Consider the following 10,445-nt stretch of genomic DNA (forward strand, 5'->3'; position numbering starts at 1 on the left):
TTATAGTTACCTCAATGACATATAATACAGAATACCTTCCACTGAAAAGCACATTCAGGCAGTTTGAATTCTGTGATTTTGTTAGGCCTTTTTCAATGCTGGAATTTAAATTATCTGCTGTACCAATAACCTTTTGGTCATAAGTAACAGATTGCTCACAATCCTTTCACTTCTTATAAACATAAAATATATTGTTATATTAACCTTACATGTTCTCTACAGATTCATTTGGTTAGCTCTCATTATTTATATATTTCTAACTAGCTTGCATATGGAAATGATGAGGAAATTTTTTCACACATTCTACATAAAAATTAAAAAAACAACCTGAGCTCAAATTACAGTTTAGCTACTTAGTGGCAATGTGACTTCGATCAAGCTATTGAAAGTCTTGATTTCCTCTTTTTAAGATGGGGATATCAATATTACTTATTAGGATGCAGTGTAGAATAAGGCTAAAGTTTGAAATCCTTAAAATGACCTCTTAGGCATTCCCCGATCTACCCTGCACATAGCTTTCTAGCCTCATTTCCCATCACTCAGCACACTGCTGTCCAGCCGCTGGGACCCCTCCTCAAACCTAGCAGGACCCTTGCTGCCTCACAGCTGGCACACATGCTGCCCCCAATGCTTAGAGCAAACTTCTGCAACCCTTCCCCCCAGCCAGATGGTTGACTCCTCTTCCTTCAGGTGGCCCCTGAAATCCCACATCCAGGAGGCTTTCCTGATCCCTGCTAGTTGGTGCTCTCAGAGACTCCTATTTTCTTCAAAGCACTGATTACAATTGTAATTGCACTGCCACTTACAGAATCTCTTGTTGAGTGGCTGTCCCCCCAGCTAGAGTGCTCACTCCATGAAGGCAGGACCCACCTCTGTGACAGCTACGAACACACCCCTGCTGACAGTACAGTGACTGGCACATGACGAACACGCAGTGAGTGTTGGGTACTTCTTATAAATTACTGTTAGATCAGGAGTTCGCACGCCATCAGTATGTTACTTGACTAATAGCTTAAACTCACTGGGGTTTATTTTTTTACATAACAAGAAAGTTCAAGGCAGGCAGTGAAGGGTTTATGCAGAGATACCAGATTTAGGGGAAAAAATTAGAGGACACACAGTTAAATTAGAATTTCAGATAAACTACAAATAACATTCTATATAAGTTATTCCCAAATATTACATATTTAAAACTGATGTTTTTCTGAAACTCAAATGTAATTGGGTATCCTGTATTTTATCGCCCCTATTTTAGCCACAACTCAAAAATGCCGTGAAAAAGCTAGGGTGTTTCATCCTTGACTTGTGTCCCTATTACCAGGAGGTCACAGGAAGCAGTCAAAGCAGTCAAAGCCAACACCTGCATACTGTCAGCTGTCAAAGTAGGAAGAGGGCTGCTGGGAGCACAGCCAGCCACATGACCTTCAAAGTCACCCAACAGTGACTCCAACAGACTCCTGTGTGCCTCTGGGCCCAGAACTGGCTCAGAGGGCCACTTCTCACTGCAAGGGAGGCTGGAAAGAGGATGTCATGATAAATTTGGACCAATCATGATTCGTTTCTTGGGGATGTGGCCAAGGGAACAAAAGCAAGCCTCTTTTAGCAGGGAAGGACGAGGACACAGGTAAGCAACTAGAAGTGCTGGCCACAGATTTATCAAGCCGATTGCTGGAATTCTAAATCACTGTTATGAAAATAGTAGGAAATTTTTAGAATAAAAGTCTAGCCCTGGCCAGTGTGCCTCAGTTGGCTGCAATGTCATCCTGTACACCACAAAGCTGTGGGTTTCATCCCTAGTCAGGGCACAGGCCTAGGTTGGGGGTTGGATTCAGTCCCCAGTTGGGGCATGTACAAGAGGCAACCAACCCCTGTCTCTCTCTTACATCAATGTCTCTCTCTCTGCCTCAAATCCCTCGCATCCCTCTCCCCACCTTTACTCACTCCCCTCTCCTCCTCTCCCCTCCCTCCATCTCTCCCTTCCTTCTCTATAAAATCAATAAGCACATTCTTGAGTGAGGATTTTTAAAAAATTTTAATAAACTTTTAAAGTCTAGCCCTGGCTGGTGTGGCTCAGTGGATCGAGTGCTGGCCTGTGAACCAAAGCATTACTGGTTGGATTCCCAGTCAGGGTGCATGCCTGGGTTGCAGGCCAGGTCTGCATTCGCGGGTGTGTGAGAAGCAACCACACATTGATGTTTCTCTCCTTCTCTTTCTCCCCCCCTTCTCTTCTCTCCAAAAATAAATAAATAAAATCTTTAAGAATAATAATTTTTTAAAGTCTAGGTATGATTTTTCCAAATTTAATTTTCAAGAATTTCTGAAATACCCTCTTCTCCCTGCTGATTGAGAATCATTGTACTTGACTTTTCTGCTCATTTCAGCATGTGAAAATAGGTCATTGAAAGACTATCTTGAAGAAAAACAAAACCTTAACAGACATTAAAAATGGAAACATTCAGGTCATTTGGGCAAGAAATAAATATCTTTTTGCATGTTATTATCAGTGAAAAAATCAGGAATGAACTAAAGAATACCAGGGCTTAGGTTCTGGATGTGCAGTTTCACATTATAATTACTTATCAAAGCAGTTAATAATGGGATATTGTATCTGTTTCAAAAGGCTCATACTCTTCTTTTATTGGAACAGAGCAAATCTGCTGAAGCCTTAACCTCAGTCCCTTTAGGATGAATTTGCTGTAGGAAGGCTTCATTGTACTCAATATCAAACTGAGAAGGGAGTTCAAAAGAGGACCTCCTGCAGGGACTGTTACACTGAGGGGTGAGATTCCAGGCCAGGTTACCTTCTAAGGACATGCATGCTTGTGACAGAAAGTAGAACTTTAAAATGCTGGAGCAGTACCAACTGGTCCAATGCTCTCTATGTCAGTATGGAAATTAAAACCAGCTCCTGTGCCCTGCTCAACCCCATGCAGCTAGTTAGTGGTAGGACCAGGGCCAGGCTACATGCCTTCACCGCTCAAATACACACACACACACACACACATTTTTTAATTTTAAAGGAAAGGATGACAGAAAAATCACCTGCTAGAATACATTTCTCCCGCCGTCCTTTGAGGAGAGCACATTGAGGAGCCTGTAAAAAACAAAGGCTGTATCAGGGGAAAATGAAGCTTTCTGCCTGAGCTTAGGGAGGCAAGCTGACTCACGAGGTTATTCATGGGGAGCATGGTGAACCGCATGCCGCTGTCACTGTCTGGCTGTGCAGGCCTTGGGTTTGTGGCTTCAGCTGTTCTTTCAGTGCTCCACCCATGGTGGAGAGTTAGGAAAAAGCAAAGTTATGGAAAGATAGAATAAGCACTACTCTCCACTTTTGTGCACACACAGAAATAGATGAAAATTGCAATAGCAGCTTTGGAGCTTTAATCAAGGTAGCCTGACCTACAGATAAGAGTACGTCAAAAAAAAAAAAATCTTAACCAAAGTGAGCATATCCCATGTGGTCACACCTGCAGGGTCCACTAGATGTCAGTAGTGCCCCCCCCAGGTTGTGACAGCAAAAATACCTTCAGAGAGGAGGGAACCCTCACGCACTGTTGTGGGAATACAGATTGGTGCAGCCAACTGTGGAAAACAGTGTGAAGGGTCCCCAGAAAAATAAAAATGGATCTTCCTTATGACACAGCGATTCCACTTCTGGGAATATATCTGAAGAAACCTGAAACACTAATTTGAAAGAATATATGCACCTGTATGTTCATTGCAGCATTATTTACAATCGCCAAGATTTGAGAGCAGCCAAAGTGCCCATCAGCAATGAGTGGACAAAAAAGCTGTGGTACATATACTCAATGGAATATTACTTGACCATAAAAGGAAGGAAATCTTACCTTTTGCAACAGTATTAACAGACCTGGAGAGAATTACGCTAATTGAAATAAGGCAGTCAGAGAAAGACAAATAACGTTTCACTTATATGTAAAATCTAATGAGCAAGATTAACAAACAAAATAGAAACAGACTCATAGATACAGAGAACAGATTGACACCTGTCAGAGAGAAGGGGGATCGGAGAGCCTGGTGAAATAGGTGAAGGGATTAAGGAAAAAAAACTCATAGACACAGACAACAGTATGGTGATTACCGGAGAGAAAGGGGTGTTAATGGTAATGGAATGAAACTTGACTTTGGGTAATGAACACATAATACAATATACAGATGATTTATTATAGAATTGTACATTTGGAATTAATTGCACATTTAATCATTTTATTAACCCATGTCACCCCAATAAATCCAATATATTTTTTAAGATTTTATTTCTTTATCTTTAGAGAGGAAGGGAAGGAGAGAAGGAGAGAAGGAGAGAAATATCAATGTACGGTTGCCTCTTGTGAGTCCTGTGCTGGGAACTGTCCTATAACCCAGGCATGTGCCCTGACTGGGAGTCGAACCGCAATTGTGTGGTTCGCAGGCCCATGCTCAATCCACTGAGCTGCACCAGCCAGGGCTTTAAATCCAATAAATTTTTTTAATTATAAGAATAAATTACATATTCACACACCATCCCATACACAAAGAATGCCTTTGGACATTGCCAAATGTTCCCTTGAGGGCAAAATTATTCCCACTTAAGACCAAGTGCTGATAGCCATGAAAATTATATTTGTCCAGTAGGGATGTAAATGACTTATCTGATAAAAAAGAAAACCACAGTGCTAGCTGGTGTGGCTCAGTGGACTGAGTGCTGGCATGCAAACTAAAAGGTCATTGGTTCAATTCCCAGTCAGGGCACGTGCTTGGGTTTGGGGCCAGGTCCCCAGTGAGGGGCGTGCTAGAGGCAACAATCGATGTTGCTCTCCCTCTCTTTCTCCTTCCTGTCCCCTCTCTAAAAATAAATAAATAGCGCCAAGATGGAGGCGTAGGTAGACACACTGTGCCTCTTCACACAACTAAAAGGACAACAACAAATTTAAAAACAATGAGAACTGCCAGAAAATTAAACTGTATGGAAGTCCGACAACCAAGGAGTTAGAGAAGAAACATTCATCCAGATGGGTAGGAGGTGCGAAGACGGGCAGTCAGGGCTGAGAGTACTCACAGCAAGGCAGCAGCTGGTGGACCAGGCAGTCCCACATTCATTTGCAGATAAACCAGGAAGAACAGCTGGGAAGTGAGACAGACCGCTGCAACCCAGGGCTCCAGTGGGGGGAAATAAAGCCTCAAAGCTTCTGATTGAAAACACCTGTTGGGGGAGGGGCTGCAGTGGGAGAAACTCCCAGCCTCACAGGAGAGTTCATTGGAGAGACCCACAGGTACGTCTCCTAGAAGTACACAAGCCCACCCAGGAATCAGCACTAAAAGGGCCCAATTTGATTGCGGGAATCGGGGGAAGTGACTGAAAACTGGCAGAGAGAGGAGGAAGCGGCATTGTTCCCTCTCAGACCCCTCCCTCACATACAGCATGACAATGCTGTGGGTTGCCCTGCCCTGGTGAACAACTAAGGCTCCACCCCTTACTATGTAACAGGCACACCTAGGGAAAAAAAAGTGGCCCAAATGAAAGAACAGATCAAAGCTCCAGAAAAAATACAACTAAGTGACAAAGAGATAGCCAACCTATCAGATGCACAGTTCAAACCACTGCTTTATCAGGATGCTCCAGGAACTCACTGGGTACTTCAACAGCATAAGAAAGACCCAGGCAGAAATGAAAGTTGCACTATGTAAAATAAAGAAAAATCTACAGGGAACCAACAGTGACATGAAGGAGACCAGGACTCAGATGTAAGGTTTGGAGCAGAAGGAAGAAAGAAACATTAAACCAGAACAGAATGAAGAAACAAGAATTTTTAAAAATGAGAGGTTTAGAAACCTCCAGAACAACTTTAAACATTCCCACATCCAAATCATAAGGGTGCCAGCAGGAGAAGAGGAAGAGCAAGAAATGGAAAACTTATTTGAAACACAATGAAGGAGAACATCCCCAATCTGGCATAGGACATAGACTTGCAGGAAGTCCAGGAAGCTCAGAGAGTCCCAAATAAATTGGACTCAAGAAAGCATACACCAAGGCACATCATAATTTCATTATCCAAGATTAAAGATAAGGAGAGAATCTTAAAAGCAGCATGAGAAAAGAAGACCATTACCTACAAAGGAGTTTCCATATGGCTATCAGCTGATTTTTCAAAAGAAACCTTACAGGACAGAAGGGGATGGAAAGAAGTATCCAAGTCATGAAAGGAAAGCAAGGACCTCCATCCAAGATGACTCCATCCAGCAAAGCTATCATTTAGAATGGAAGGGCAGATAAAGTGCTTCCCACATAAGGTCAAGTTAAAGTAATTCATCATCACCCAGCCCTTATTATGTGAAATGTTAAAGGGACTTAACCAAGAAAAAGAAGATCAAAAATATGAACAGTAAAATGACAACAAAACTCACAGCTATTAACAATGGAACCTAAAAAAAAACCTCAAAATAAAAACACACTAAGCAAACAAGTAGAACAGGAGCAGAAACACAGAAATGGAGATCACACGGAGGCTTATCAAAAGGGGAGTGGGAGGAGGAGAGAGGGGAGGTCAGAGAACAAGTAGCGTAAATGGTAGCTAGAAAATAGACAGGGGGAGGTTAAAAACAGTACAGGAAATGGAGAAGCCGAAGAACGTATATATATGACCCATGGATGTGAACTAAGTGTGGGGATGCAGGTGGGAGGAAGTCTGCAGGGTGGAGGGGAATAAAGGCGGGAGGGGGGAATGGGATAACTGTAATATCATAATCAATAAAATATATTTTTTAAAAATCCTAGATTCAATGTAATTGCTATCAAGATACCAATGGTATATTTCACAGAACCAGAACAACAATAAAAGTTACTTGGGAAAAAAATAAATAAAATCTTTTTAAAAAAGAAAACCATAAAAATGACAGTTTTATTGCCCTGTACATTAACCAGTTTTGTATCAAAATTAATGATCTTATTCAAGACTTTTTCCTTCAGCTACCATAAATGCTCTCTCCAATTTTCTTTGAACCAGCCACACTTTCTTGCAAATTCCCTCATTACAATGTTAAGTGACTCTTTAACATGTGCTTTCCACTTTTTGGAAAGTATAATTTGTCAATACTTTACAGGCATTACTTTATTTAATTCTTATAACAACTGTATAAATATGAACTACCTGAAGCCACACTGGTGACACTTGGAACAGAGTTTGGAACCAAAGTCTTCATGACCCAAATAGTGAGGTCTTAACCACATGCTATTCTGTATTATGAAGTTAGTCCTCTGTGACCTGGTTTGCTCTTGTCACTGCACTTAACTTGCAGTTATACCCCCACGGCTCTTGGCAACCCAATTTATGTACTACAAAGGGGCTTCCATAGTTCCATTTCCAAGATCCCGAGTAGCCTTCTGACTTTGGAATGTTCTCTACCCACTTTATTGTAATATTGAACTAAACACAATCAGAGGAGTATGTGGAACCTGTAGTTACTTGGTTCAAGGCACCACGTCCCTTCAACATGCTCCTTGAACTTATCTTTGTGAGTTTCTGCTATCTCTTTCTCCAGGTAAAAGATAGACTAAGCAGACTCCTTTGTGGCTTGTCTATCACAATATTCACTTTTTGTCCCCACTCCTGTTTTTCAAATGGAGAATATGATAAAATAAGGCACAAAGGCACCAAAGGGAATGGTCTATGCTGACCTTTATCTCTTCTCAGTCTAGTCTAATACTACTAATCGCAGTAGACAGTGTATTGGATTCTGTGATTAAACAATCATTTTCCTGAGTCTTGAATTACCTCTCTTAGGAGATAATTTAGTTTTATGAAAAATACATGCAAGAACCTGGTGGGTTCACAGTCACTGGGCGCATCCTGCTCCCTTATGTTCCCTCTGCTCCCTCCTCCCCTGCATTCTGCTCTGCCATGCTCTGCTCTGAAGAACAGCTGCTATCTCCCCCAGCAAGTGGGAGGCCTAGTGCAGGAAGGTGGCATGAGGCCCTTCTTTGCCTTGCTCTCAGAGAATGCCGTGGCCCAAGACGTCTGCATAGGCCCTGACTGGTATGGATCAGTTGGCTGGGAGTCAGCCTGCAAAGCAAAAGATCGTCAGTCCAATTCCCAGTCAGGGCACATGCCTGGCTTGTGGGCCAGGTGCCCAGTAGGGGGTGCATGAGAGGCAACCACACATTGATGCTTTTCTTCCTCTTTCTCCCTCCCCTCCACTCTCTCTAAAAATAAACAAATAAAATCTTTAAAAAAAGATAACTCTGTCTTCTGAGTGTTATGAAAGAATACCTCCAGTTCTGACTTGGCTGCAAAATACTACCTAGATACAGGAGCTGGTGTCATAGATGAAGATTATAGAGGAAACTTCAACATTGTGCTGTTTAATTTTAGCAAAGAAAGTTTAAAGTAAAAAGGGTAATCAGATTGCATAGCTCATTTGAGCAAGGATTGTTGGATTATTTTTAATCCACAAATAGAGGAAGTCCAAGTTTTGGATGGCACTAAAAGAAATTCAGGAGGTTTTGGTTCCACCCAAACACATGTGAGGAAGCAAAGTACTTCCCAAAAAATGTTATTTGAGGCCACTCAAGTAGTCTGCATTAGAGCCAGACATTTAATAAACTCAAACAAAGGTAGACATTCCTAGAACCTTGGATGTATTTCAGCATAAGTTATAAACGAGGTCTCTTTTCCAATCCAATATACTTTCCTTTGTCCTTTTTATTTTCTTTGCACTAGGCTTGTAGTGAGGCTTATAATGTAATGCTCACCAAAACAAGTGAACAAAAACAAACAAAAAAACATTCTTAGGATACAGTAAGTCTAGGCCTGCAATTAGAGCGACCCCTGCCTTTCAGGGGGTCTCATGCTGCCAGAAGATAAACATTGAATCAAGGATACAGCAGGTGGAGCCCTGGTTGATGTGGCTCAGTAGATTGAGTGCTGGCCTGTGAACCAAAGGGTCACTGGCTCGGTCTCTGGTCTAGAGCACATGCCTGGGTTGCAGGTGGTCCCCAGAGGGGTTGCATCAGAGGTAACCACACATTGATGTTTCTCTCCCTCTGTCTCCCTCTTTCCCTTTCCCAAAATAAATAAATAAATAAAGTTTAAAACTAAAATAATTTTTTTTAATTTAAAAAATTAAAAGGATATAGCAAGTGGAGAAGGCAACAGCAATGGTTGGTCAGGCTGAAAAGTGAAACAGCCAAGTGGAAAGAAGGCGGGGCTGTGAGTAGGAAACCTGGGTTTCATTCCAGCTCTGATGCTTGACCATGAGCATGCCACTTAACTCCTCTGAGCCCAAGGAAGCCAAGCCTCTCTCAAAATTGTAATTATTAACACCAACCTCATGTGTTCGGTTTAAGGGTTAATAAACATGAAACACTCAGTGAAATGCCCGGCACTTGGTGAATGTTCAGTATTATTAGCTCTATCCTTCAGTCCCAACCCTCTTAACTCCATCCTACAAACCTAAGATTGTTCTTAAGATCAAATAAAATGTTATGAAACCATCTATAAACTAAAGAACTCCTCAAATGTTACAGTGTTATTAAGACAGATCTAAGCCTATTATGAATAGAGGTGAGTCACATATAACCCTTGGGATTTTTTTAATTAGTATTATTTTCCCTTCAAGCCTTCCCTTGATACTCACTTTAATCATTTTCACCTCATTAAAAAATGACTGGGTACAGTGGAACATATGTTATATTGGCTCTAAGACCCACAACTCTCTATAAGGATGGGCTCTTAGCCTTCGCAACAATAAATAACCAACCTGTAAATAGCATTCCCCACCCCCCACCCCCACCGCCGCTCAAAGATACCTTAGATTCCAGCCATAAGTTGTATCAAGCTGCTTCTGCCTTGCTGTCTTGGATTGCTCGATCCAGAGAAAACCAGCCAACATATTGTGAGAATACTCCAGCAGCCCTGTGCAAAAATCCATGCGCCAAAATGGTCAGGTCACCTGCCAAACGCCAGCACTGTCTTGCCAGCCATGTAAGTGGGCCACCTCAGAAGTAGGTCCTCCAACCCAGACTAGCCTTTCAATGATTGAAACCAGCTGACACCTTGCTTTCAACTTCATGAGAGACCCTGAGGCAGAACTACCAGATAAGTCACTCCCAAAATCCTGATTCACAGAAGCTATACAAGGTAACTGTTTTAAGCTGCTAAGTTTGGAATAATTGGGTAATTTATTATGTAGTAGTAGATAGCTAATAACACCCCACCCCAAATTGTTAGCTGAGGCTGATTTGAGTTGCATTTCTGCCACTTTCAACCAAATAATTTCTAAATAACACATCTATGTATCAGAATCACTTGGGATGGGTCCTGGGCATCTTTATTTTTTAAAAGATCTACAAATGATTATAATGTGAAGCCCAGTGAAAAAATTTGCTTATTGGGAGTCTTCAGACAGCTGGTTGTGCAGGCCCCGGGACCATCCTCCTATCCTCAGTC

Source organism: Sturnira hondurensis, unplaced genomic scaffold (genome assembly GCF_014824575.4).
Source record: "Sturnira hondurensis isolate 20B ecotype Veracruz unplaced genomic scaffold, ASM1482457v3 Scaffold0020642, whole genome shotgun sequence".
Taxonomy (NCBI): Eukaryota; Metazoa; Chordata; class Mammalia; order Chiroptera; family Phyllostomidae; genus Sturnira; species Sturnira hondurensis.